We start from the raw sequence: 12,955 nt of genomic DNA on the forward strand, positions 1-12,955 counted from the left end.
CTGAGCCACAGCACAGATATATGATTAATTTTTCAAGAAACTGTCAATTTTTTCCCAAAATGATTGTGATTTTGTACTCTATCAGCAATTTTCCCACATTCTAACCAACAGTTGTAGTTGTCTATCTTTTTAAAGTTAGCCATTATAATGACTATGAAACAGTATCTATTTTAATTAGCATTTTCTGATTAATGGTAATAAGCAATTTAATGTGCTTATTAGCTATTTGTACACATTCCTTTGTGAACTACCTGCTCAAGTCCTTTGCCCATTTTATATGAGATCACTTGTCTATTGATTTGCAGGAGATATGTTTATTATAAACATTTTCTCCTAGTCTGTGTCTTCCCTCTTCACTTTTTATTGTGGTAACTTTTAATGAGCAAAAGTTTTGAGTTCCAATAGATATATTTTTTCCTTTCTGTTTAATGCTATTTATGTTCTCTCCAGGAAATCTTTGTCTAACCCAAGCATGTGTTTTCTTCTAGAAACTTTATAGTTTTTGATTTTACATTTGTGTTGATGATCTACTTAAGTATTTTCTCTGATAAAGAATTTTATTCTTAATTGCATTTTCCAATTGCTTACAACTGATCTATAAAAATATAAATGACTTTTTTCTGTGGTCTTTCTAAATTCATTTTTAAGTATCAGTAGTTGTTTTGCAGATCCCTTGATATTTTCTATGTACAGAATTACGCCCTTTGCAGGCTTTGTATCCTATACTTCTCTTTCTTGCCTCATTGCTTTGGCCAGCAGCTCCAGTGAAGTATTATCAATAAAAAGCAGCAGTAAGGAAGGACATCCGTACTTTATTCTCAATCATGGGGAAAGGCTTTCAATATTTCAGTGTTAAATGTGATGCTGTTACAGGAGTTTTATAGATGCTCTTTATCGAGTTAAAGAAATTCAATTCCTGATTTGCTGAATTTAAAATTACTGAATCTTGTGAAATATCCTTTCTGTATTTATTGAAAGGGTTATATGGGTTGTCTTCCTTGTTATGCTAAAAGGTGATATAATTTTGGGGTTAAGCAATTTTGTTTCCTGGGACTAAACGCCACTTGACCATGATACATTAACCTTTTCATACCGTCCTGGATTCAACCTGATGATATTCCTTTAAGGATTTTTATTTCTGTCTTAGTCACAGCTGTTATAAAAGAATACCATATACTGTTGACTTTAAGCAACATTTATTTCTCACACTTCTGAAACCTGTGAAGTCCAAGATCAAGACACCGGCAGATTCAGTGTGTGCCCTCTTCATCATATTAAGGGTTAGGACTTCAACATATGAATTTTGGAGGGACACAAACATTGTCTATTGCAGTGTCTATGATCTCAGGAATACTGATCAGCAATTTTCTTCTTTTGAAGTATTTTTCTCAGGTTTTGGTATCTGGCTAATGCTCGCCTCATAAAATGAGTTAGGAAATGTTCCCTCTTTCTCTATTCTCTGATTTGTTTAACATTCATATTACTGCTTACTGTTTGATAGTATTCACCAGAGAGACCATCTGGACTTATAGCTTTCTTCACAGGAGTTTTTTATCACAAATTCAAAATTTTAAATATAGGGCTATTCAGATTTTCTATTCCATCCTGTATTAGCTTTAGTAAGTTATGTTTTAAAGGAATTTGAAAACATCTCATTTCTTGAATTTATTGGCATAAAGTTTCCATAATATTTATTAATCTTTTAATGTCAGTATGATTTATTCCTCTTTCGTTCATAATTATGGTAATTTATGTTTTCTCTCCTTATCAGTGATGGTAAGAGTTCCTCAATTTTATTTTACTTTCAAAGGACAATCTTTTGGCTTTGTTAATTTTCTCCATTAACTGTCTCTTTTTTATTTTTCTATTTCTGATTTCTGTGCTTTATTGACTTCTTTTGGGTTTAATTGGTCCTCTTTTTCTAATTTCTTCTGGAGGTTTGGAAACAGAACAGGCTGTGAACAAGATTTATGTATGAAGGACACCAATTTCAAGCCTGGGTATCACTTTCTCTTGAAGTCTTGGAGACGACCTTCAAGTGGTAGACAGACACACACAATATGTGGGCTCTAATAATAACGTAAGTTCTTCATCTTTGGATACAGGTTGTTTCTGCATACTGCAGTACATCATTTGTAATCAGGACCAATCAAAGTCCTGAAGGCCCAGGTTCACTGCTTTGAACATGTCTGGACAGTCTACTGGTACATCGTCATGGCCCTAAGATTAACATGAGTATGGACTTTCAGGCAAGCATAAAGTCCTAAAGTTTAAGGTTCTTTTTCATGTTTCTAAAGGTTTTCCTAGGAACCCAGGTAAATGAGAGTTGCATCAGCAACACTGTCTATGTAAATTTGAGTTCTTATAGGTACCAGAATTATGAAGGTTATCTATTCTGGACTGAGGCCCCAGATATCCATAGCTATAATTTTGCAGGTTTTGGCACCTTGATAAACAAGTGATGTCAACCAATTTGAACTAATTAAAAATTCTTAAAAGGTTATCAGAGTTGGTGGGAGAAAAGTTATATGAGAGGATTGAAGTTGAAAGAAAATAATGAGAGATTACAATTTCAAATATAACTGATGATGTATGCAAAAGGTTCAAAAACTGGAAACTAAGAAAATTAGATCTGCTGCTCTCTGGGTTGGAAGTCTGCAGAAGCCAGTGAATTCCAAGGAGGTGTCAAACCTAAAAAGTTACAATAATGAACTTGGGCCTTCTGGATATCTTCTACTTTGCTCAGATTATTTGTTCCTAGCCCTTTCTAACAGTATGCATCTCCTACGATCTATTTATTTCCTTTATGAAACTTAAATCTGTGGAAACTTTTCCATTGTGAAGTCATGAAATTCCAAAGACCCTGGAAAAATAAACAATCCTCAATCTGGAGATCTTCTCCCCAGATTTGTGGGGCATTCATTCAGCTCCTTTACCACCGCAGCTATGTTTAGGATAAAACTAGAAGTTGTGGGAGCTCCAATGTGGCCGTGGAGGTGAAAATGGGGCCTGCTTGCTAAGAACAATCCACTCTCATAAAACAATTTAAAGCAAGGCAATATTTATGCACATTTTTCTGTAATTGAATATCATTAAGATATTGAAGATGCAATGCATCTTTCAAAACCTGTTTACTGAATGCCTACTACATCCCAGACATTGTGCAAGAGACAAAGGGATACAACAGTGAGCAAAGAAAGAAAAGAAAGCGACAAGACAGTTGTGAGTGGAAAGAGTAGGAATGGAGAAGGTAGAGTGCTGGTGTGCTCCTTTATTACCAAAGACTTTGTATATTCCTGGATCCTTGAATCAGAAAAAAGTAGCTATGCTGGATCCCTCTCTCTTTTGGGGGAGAGAGTTTATGTATGTGTGGTGGGTTTTGGAGAAAATGAGGAAGCATAAGGAGAATACCTCAATTTCTGCCCAATGGAAGTGGGAGGATGGAATCACTGATGTTCCAGAAGCTAAGAAAGGAAAAATGTAAATTATTTTCTTTATGCATGTGGTTTGCACAACATCCTCCAACATAAGACTCCCACTTGGGTCCTAAAGTTGGAAAAATATAGAGAGTATGGAGATGAACAGAAACAGGACTTGACACAGTATCCCAGGTGTCAGCACTAGTAGACCAACTCCTAGAGGGAGATATTTGTAAGATATTCCCCAGGTTCATTACTCATGTGCATTATAAATGTGGAATTCATGTCATTAGCCTAAATTACAGAGATGCATTTCTCACGTAAGTCCCTATATGCAGGCTGGGTAGCAAAGAAGAGTTCTTAAAGTGGGGGTAATGTGAAGAGCTCTTAAGAATTTTCTACCCTAAAAGGTATTTCCCATGTTGACTGAAATTCTTCATTGATGCCACTGCTTAGAACCTGGCTTTAATCATCTCTCTGTAACCATAAAAGCAGTTACAATAAAGATTCTGAAATCAGATTGCCTTGTTCACCCTGGGCTTCACCACTAACTGCTTATGTGACTTTGGAGAATGCTTTTTCAATTTATCTTATTTATTTGGCTGTGCCAAGTCTTAGTTATGGCATGTGGGATCTAATTCCCTGATTGGGGATTGAACCCAGGCCCCTACATTAGGAGCACAGAGTCTTAACTACTGGACCATCAGGGAAGTCCCTGAGGTATGGTTTTTAATAATCAATAATCACATTTATTGAGTATGCAGTCACTTAGCAACTATAGAGCTAAGCACTTTACATGTATGTGCATGCATGCATGCTTAGTCACCACGTCATATAGCCCCAGGGACTGTAGCTTGCCAGGCTCCTCTGTCCATAGGACTTTCCAAGCAAGAATACTGGAGTAGGTTGCCATTTCCTTCTCCTTCAACCCACATCTCCTGCACTGCTGGCAGATTCTTTACCACTGAGCCACCTGGGAAGCCCCATGAGGTAGAGGTAGGTATCATTATTATAGTTATCAGATGAAGACACTGAGGCAAATGTGTAACTTCCAGGTCCAAAACTAGTAAACTGAGGAGCTGAAATTCAAACCTAAGCCATTTTAACTACTATTGTACAGTGGCCTCACTTAAACACTCTAAGCCACTATACCTACCTTAGACAGTTGTAAAGATTAGGTTAAGATAATGCATGCAGACTTCATGGAGTGCAAAAAGTGTTCAATTTTATTACTATTTCAGATAAATCAATCCTTTAAATAAAAATGGAGCAATGTCTAGCAAATCCCCACACAAAGCCCCATAACAGAGGCACAAAAGACACATCAGGACTCCATTCCTTCTTGCCTCTCCAGTCTCGTCTCCTACCACTTCCCCCATCCACACTCCAGCCTAACCGAGTTACTTCTCATTCTTCAGAGGTGCAAGACATTTCATTATTTCCATGACCTACAACATGCTGTACAACTCAAATCTGTCCCCTGCTAGGTGAGATGCTCCTTGTCTGGGCTCCCACAGAATCCTGCATACACTGGTTGTTCTTCTTATGCTATACTCAAAGTCCTCTGTTATCTGCCTCCTCCACTACGCTGTAAGCTTGAGGACAGTCTGCTGCAGTAGTCTCCCATCCTAGCTCCCAGAACAACATATGCACAACAGATATTCAATGAATGTATACAGAATGAACACATTAATTCTAATTAGTTTTCTAATGGAGTTATAACAATTTACTGGCAGGATGAGTAAAGACTGGGAGGGTCTGCAACAACTTCTCTAAGAGGCAGCATCTGACTTGGCTCTTTATGGGAAGGTAATGCTCAAAATTCTCCAAGCCCAGGCTTCAGCAATACGTGAACTGTGAACTTCCAGATGTTCAAGCTGGATTTAGAAAAGGCAGAGGAACCAGGGATCAGATTGCCAACATCCGCTGGATCATCAAAAAAGCAAGAGAGTTCCAGAAAAACATCTATTTCTGCTTTATTGACTATGCCAAAGCCTTTGACTGTGTGGATCACAATAAACTGTGGAAAATTCTAAAAGAGATGGGAAGACCAGACCACCTGACCTGCCTCTTGAGAAACCTATAAAGCAGGTCAGGAAGCAACAGTTAGAACTGGACATGAAACAACAGACTGCTTCCAAATAGGAAAAGGAGTACATCAAGGCTGTATATTGTCACCCTGCTTTTTTAACTTCTATGAAGAGTACATCATAAGAAATGCTGGGCTGGAAGAAGCATAGCTGCAATCAAGAAACATCAATAACCTCAGATATGCAGATGACACCACCCTTATGGCAGAAAGTGAAGAGGAACTAAAAAGCCTCTTGATGAAAGTGAAAGAGAAGAGTGAAAAAGTTGGCTTAAAGCTCAACATTCAGAAAACGAAGATCATGGCATCTGGTCCCATCACTTCATGGCAAATAGATGGGGAAACAGGGGAAACAGTGTCAAGACTTTATTTTGGGGGGCTCCAAAATCACTGCAGATGGTGACTGCAGCCATGAAATTAAAAGACGCTTACTCCTTGGAAGGAAAGTTATGACCAACCTAGACAGCATATTAAAAAGCAGAGACATTACTTTGCCAACAAAGTAATAGTCAAACCTATGGTCTAGTCAAGCCTATGGTTTTTCCAGTGGTCATGTATGGAGGTGAGAGTTGGACTGTGAAGAAAGCTGAGTGCCAAAGAATTGATGCTTTTGAACTGTGGTGTTGGAGAAGACTTGAGAGTCCCCTGGACTGCAAGGAGATCCAACCAGTCCATTCTAAAGATCAGTCCTGGGTGTTCATTGGAAGGACTGATGCTAAAGCTGAAACGCCAATACTTTGGCCACCTCGTGTGAAGAGTTGACTCATTGGAAAAGACTGATACTGGGAGGGGTTGGGGGCAGGAGGAGAAAGGGACGACAGAGGATGACATGGCTGGATGGCATCACCAACTCAACAGACATGAGTTTGAGTGAACTCCTGGAGTTGGTGACGGACAGGGAAGCCTGGTGTGCTGCGATTCATGAGGTCGCAAAGATTCGGACACGACTGAGCGACTGAACTGAACTGAACTGAATGCTTGGATCGGTGAACACACACAAGTGGATCTCCCAAGAAGAAAAGGTTTGAGGAAAGGCTCTAGAAGAAAACTTTGGAGTATAGTAAGTAAACTTCTATGATTAGAACATAAGAAACAGGGAAGATAAGGTCACTGTGACAATAAAACTAGGAACTGCAAAGAATCAAGATCATCAAATCTATTTTCAAACAACTTTCCATTAAAAAAAAGTTACTGCTGCCCAAGTAATGTTATCCTCTCCCAATTCTTCAATTTGCATTTCTTTTCATTCACTCATAACCAACCCATAATGACCACATCAAAAATACAGCAATGCATACAAAGAGGGATTGTAGCAAAAGGACAGAAATGGGGAAAGTAAAATAGTATGAAAAGTAAGATGAAACTGCTCTAAAATTAAAATACCAAGCAGATAGGATAGTCTCACCTGTATCAGAGCAGGGCCCATGTCATCAGCAGTTTGACTGTTCTTACATTTATTAAACTTAGTCCTTTTTTAACTACATAAATTTCCGTAATGAACTCACACCAATTTATGATGCAGAGACAGCAATCACTGAAGGCAATCGCTATCATTTTAGAAAGAAAACCTTTTGCCTTACGTACTTTGCACTCCACCCAGTAAGCCACTGGCATTACTAAAGAGTCAGTGAATGATACAGTGTTTAATACAGGCTACATCATGCAAGAACAAAATTTACAACCACTATACTGATTGTGTCCCCTGCTTTACACGCCAACTCAATACTGAATGCACACCTGTTAGGGGAAAGACACTCTTCTTTGCATTGACAGGAATACCTGGATGAATTGGGTATGATCCAGACCCTTAAAGAATACACAGAAAAGGTGAGCCAAATGTGTACACAATAATGCAATTCAGCCTGTGATAAATGTATGAAAAACATAGCATGAAAGCAAAATAGAAGTACTCATTAATCTTAACAGGAAAAATGGAGGAAGATTTCATGGCAGGGTTAACTGGGACTCCTAGGAAAAGTTTTCATTGTGTTTATTTTAGTTTTACAATTTTTTTTAATTACAAAGGTGATATGTGTTCATTATGAAAAAATACAGATAAGCAAAAAACTACAAATCACTACATTTTGGTATATGCCATTTAAATTTTATTTATGTATAAAAATAATAACATTTTACATTCTTTTCAGTAAGCAGCTTTTCAGGCAACAATATATTAACAACCATCTTTCCACATTATTTACTATACTTCTACAAGTGACTTTTTTATTTTAAGAGGAGCATATCACAAAAAGAGTACACAGCAAAAGCCTTCTCCCTTCTACCCTCCATTACCTTACACTTTTAAACAGAAGCAACCACTTTGACCAGTTTCTCGTGATCGTTCCACGAGTAGTCTATGACTATATGAGCATGTGTGTGTATATTTCTCTTTTTAAATAAACGGTAGTAGTGCACACAGTTTTGTACCTTGCTTCTATCCCCAGGCAGTACACATATCATTGCCTTGTTCCTCTTAGTGGCTGCAGAGTGTTCCATTGTACTTATATACAATACCTTATTCATCCAGTACACTTTGATGGACATTCAGAATATTTCCAACCTCTTGCTAGTACAGTAATGCTGCTGCTGCTGCCTCTGCTGCTAAGTTGCTTCAGTCGTGTCCGACTCTGTGCGACCCCAGAGACAGCAGCCCACCAGGCTTCCCAGTCCCTGGGATTCTCCAGGCAAGAACACTGGAGTGGGCTGCCATTTCCTTCTCCAACAGTAATGTTACATATATCCTTAAAATGCAAAAATGCACACATTTCTGACTATATCTGTAAAAGTGGAGTTTTAAGATCAAAGGATATGTACAGTTTTTAGTTTCATAGACATTACCACAGTATTCTCCATTCAGATGGTTCTAATTTCTAGTCCTGCCAACTACAAATGAGAACACCTACTTATTTCCCTACCTGTGGCTGCCCAGCAAGATACTATTTTCCATTCTCCTCCCCCACCACACACATACACACACACACACACACACACATCCCTTACGGACAGGTGAGGTCATTTGTCAGGTCAACAGAATAAGGGATATGAACAGACATATGTGTCATATTCAGGCTGAAGAAACTGAGAAGACGGTGCTTATTTTCTACCCTTTCTTTGTTTTTCTACCAGCTGGAAACAGATTTCAAGACTGGAGGGAAAGGGAGAGCCACATGATGCAAGGAACCTGAGTTTCTGAATCACCTGAGAGAGAACAACTGTCTAGCAATCAGAAACATCCACATTGACTATTGCATGAGGGAGAAATAAATTTCTATTGTATTAAGTTGCTAAAATGTTAGTGTTTGTTATAGTAACTTGCTTTAGGTTAAGCAGTACACCAAGATACTCTTTTTTAAATAAAACACTAGATCCACATTTCAGAGGGATACATTTGGGAAATGTTGCATAAGTATTTCAATGTTAAGTATGACAATGGTTATTGAGAAAGTATTCTTCATTTCCTGGATTATTTAGAGCTATTTTTTGTTTCTCTTTTTAAAATCAAGAATGGCTACTGATTATCAAATACCTTTAAACGTCTGTGGAAATGACCTTATGGTTTTCTCCTCTGATTTACCAACGTGATATATTACGTTACTATTTACTCACATTGCAATAGCTTCACATTTCTAAAATAAATCAGGTTTGTGTGGTTACAGTATTTTTATATGATACTGAATGCAAAATATAAACAGAACAAAATATGATACTGGGAAATTCTTCAAACATGACTTAAATTTTAATTGAGGAAGTAAAAAGTAGAAGAGACCTTTCTGAAGAACAAATTTGTCATCTGGAAAAGCAAGTGAAAGTTTAACACACTGTCCAGGGGAAAAATAAAAAGAAATGGAATTCCTGAATGAAAAAAAAAGAACCAGAGGACCATTCTAGAGAGCCTAATTGTAAATAAAAGAAGTTCCACAGGCAGACCAAAGACCATACTGGAGAAAGCAATAATGAAAACACAATACAAGAAAACTACCCTCAGGAGAAAACTAGAGCTGTTAGATCAGAAGCACTCACTGAGTGCCAGCAGGATAAATGAGAAAAGGTACACATTTAGACATATCCTCATGAAATTTCTGAAGTTTAAGAAAAAAAAATAAGCTTTCAGAAAGAGAGAACAGGTTACTTACAAATGAATGAGCATGCGGCTGGCAATGGGCATGGATAAGAACGTAGGCTCTGAAGCAAGACTACCTGGGCTCATACCTTGATGTGACTTGGTCAAGTACTTAACTTCTTTGTGCTTCTGTAAAACAGGGATGATGATAGTTCTTAGCTTCTAAAAGGCTGGCTGGAAACAGTATTTTCAATAACACATGGGAAGTCTGGCACATCATTTGAGTCACCCAACTTCTACCTGTTAACATTAAAAGCTATATCAGAGTCTGAACTCTGCACACTATTGAGAGGACAAAAGCCTGCCCTCTCCCCAGAGCCTAATGACCTGAAGAGCTGGCTGGATTAGCCCACCAGAATGCCTCCAATGGTACCTGAGCTCCATGCAAGTAAGACATGAACTGATAGGTGGAAGCAATCTCACTGATTATTCTTTAATGTGAACAAGGCACTGACAAGTTTTTTGGCCCAGAATAAAGATTAACAGAGAAGAAAAGGCCATAGGCTCTGTCAAAAGTAAATGGACTCACAATGGAATCTCTTGCAGTCAGTGAAGACTCTCCTACAATCTTACTGTTATTCAGGGATCTCCAAAGTGAAACAGTATGGGACTTGTGGCTGCCTGATTTGGGTGTCATAAAAAGTTATTTCATTCATTTAGCAAATTCTTTGAGCACATTTATGTAGCAGTAACAACAGTGGGAATCTAATTGTGAACAAGACACACCAAGTCCCTTTCCTTAAAGAATCTACATACATGGACCTTGATTTATATGACCCAAATGACCCATGTGATGTAAGAAATCTATCCCATTACCAAAGAATATCTCTTACATTCATTCACACACACACACACACACACACACACACCTTTTAACCCAATTGAACATGAAACAAAAAAGCTGAATTCTTATTAATCATGAATAGTCAGATGTTACTTTAATTTAGTTCCTTTTTCATAGTTCTGCAAATGCAACCCTCGTGTAATCATTTGGTGGAATTCTTGGGTTAATTAGTTCAATTCTAGTAACTAAGCATTTAGCACCAAAACACATATATTTTAAATGTGCCTCTATACATACTAGCTAAAAATTCCCTAGCCCATTTGTCCATGTTCAGACAAGATTATTTCTTCAATCCCAAAGGAACATACAGAATTAAACGACATACACTGAACACAGTGGGTTGAACTGGTGGTCCCTGAAAAAGGTATACATCTTAAGTCCCACTCTTGTCATTTAGTCCCTATTGGCTCTTTAGTAAGTAGGTTAGCCTCTGTGAGCCTCCATGACCTCATTTGTAAAAATGGGATAATCAAACCTGTGCTACTATCCCCCAGAATTCTGATCATACATGTTCTGATCATACAGAATCAATAAGATCATACATGTGAAAATATTAATACTATAAAATCCTTTACAAATATGAATTATTATTCTTAAACTTTATCTGGAATTTCAAATGAAGTTTGAAGTTTGGGTTCTTTATTCAAGCCCACTTACTGCAACCCTTTATACAAATCAGTACTGCCTAACTTTAGCAATGCCAACCTTGTATCAATTTTTAATATTAAATTTTATTTATAGAATTAAGCTATTACTAAAGTACAGAGAACTTCTTTAGTGCTAGGATTTAATGAAGAAGGTCTAATTACCACTAGCCTTATTAGCCATTTCTCTTCCCTCCAAATATCTTCTACTACTGTCATACTAATTTAGAAAAGAGACCATCTAATTGGTTTATTGCTCCATATACATTAACAAATCAGTTCTAACTGATTTGCCTTCAAAGATATCTGTGAACTCACTTAACATAATCATAATTCTTCCTCTAGCTGACCTTAATTATTCCATACTGAATTCTTCTGGCTAAGAATGAACCATTAATAACTTCTTCCTCCTATTTTCTGGTTTTCCCCAATAGGTGGATCCTGATCTACTGCCAGACCTAGTTCTTCTTTCCTGAAATCAAGTATATTTATGAAGTATAATCATAAACTAAGAATATTAATTCTATCCATTGTACACTAAAGTTTCATAACCCTATAATCTCACTTTATCCATGTACAAGTTTACATTTTCTAGAGAATTCTTCCATTTTTACTTCACAAGAAATATCATCAAACATATTCTAAACTATTGAGAAGCTAGTTCTACTGCAAGCTTCAAATTTCTTTCCTTCGGAGCACAAAGTTTGACATTAAGAAATGGCACTCTGATGATGCAGTCTTTATTGTCTTGTGCCATAAGCATTCTTTTCTGTATCACAGTTGAATGATATTCAAATTTTCCTCAGGTCTAACACAGAATACCATAAACATTTCATTTTTTGAAATTTTTCCTCTTCAGAGTTAACTTGAAAGAATTACTCCCAAACAGAAGTTCAAAACAGTAAAAAATCTGAATGGGCTCTTGAAATTTGTAGATGTGATAATAATCAATGCAATGTTATCATCGGTAACACATCCTTAAGATGAGATGTCCTTCAAGAATGCATTAGGTGTCCCTACTAAGCCACTGAATTATGGGCAGTAAGTTATTTTAATATATTTAAATTCACTACCTTTCTATAAGCAAAAATTAATCACTTCTGAGATATAAATTAAACACCTGGCTCTCCCAATGACCACTAAATATTTCAAATCAAAAGTTACCCTTAGGAAATCCACAATCATTATTTTGTATAAATACAGATGAATACTACTCCATACCACCACAGGCTTTATCCACCTACACATGGGTATTATAGAGGTTCCTACTATATCATCTCAGATCAATAAGAAATTTGGTAACAGTGATCTCCTAATTCTCTAAATGACCTACATAAAAGTACACAAAAAGTGTTAATCTCTTCCAACAACAGGAGCCTCTACATTTTTCAGACAATTGATCCCACGTGAGACTGCCAACATACTATTTATGTATCAATCCACCTGATCAGGAAAACTTCAAGTAATGATCTTCGTTAAGAATTTCAAGTCTGGATCCCTTGAAGGTACTTCTTAAGAAACTAAAGACATCCTAAGAAGTCATCCATTCCCCAATCACACATCTTAGGAAACAAGTGTAGAACCTGGCTCCTCGCCACTAGAGGGGGGTGTTTCTTCTATTGGTTTCTCTTTCCCTTAATTTGGCTTACCAGAATTTCTGGTTGAACTAGAAATAAGACTCAAGATCAACATCCTGACCTTTATTTCCCCTTCATACTGTGTGGCCCTTTCTTTTTATTTCAGGCTGTAATCTACCACTAAAATATCAACTTCAACCCCTGATTACTTGTATAATTATGTCTCACATCATATTTCATTGCCTTTTTATGAACATGCTAA

The 12,955-nt window shown here is 37.1% G+C and overlaps 1 long non-coding RNA gene across 1 annotated transcript in view; it reads right to left on the bottom strand.

Moving 5' to 3' along the window:
* The window catches only part of LOC120862830, a 585,125-nt gene extending 572,170 nt beyond the window's left edge, over positions 1 to 12,955 (bottom strand). The window contains exon 1 of the long non-coding RNA XR_005720857.1: positions 9,642 to 12,955. This is a non-coding gene — a long non-coding RNA (uncharacterized LOC120862830). The remainder of the gene's footprint in view (positions 1 to 9,641) is intronic.

Source organism: Oryx dammah, unplaced genomic scaffold (assembly GCF_014754425.2).
Source record: "Oryx dammah isolate SB20612 unplaced genomic scaffold, SCBI_Odam_1.1 HiC_scaffold_1, whole genome shotgun sequence".
NCBI lineage: Eukaryota > Metazoa > Chordata > Mammalia > Artiodactyla > Bovidae > Oryx > Oryx dammah.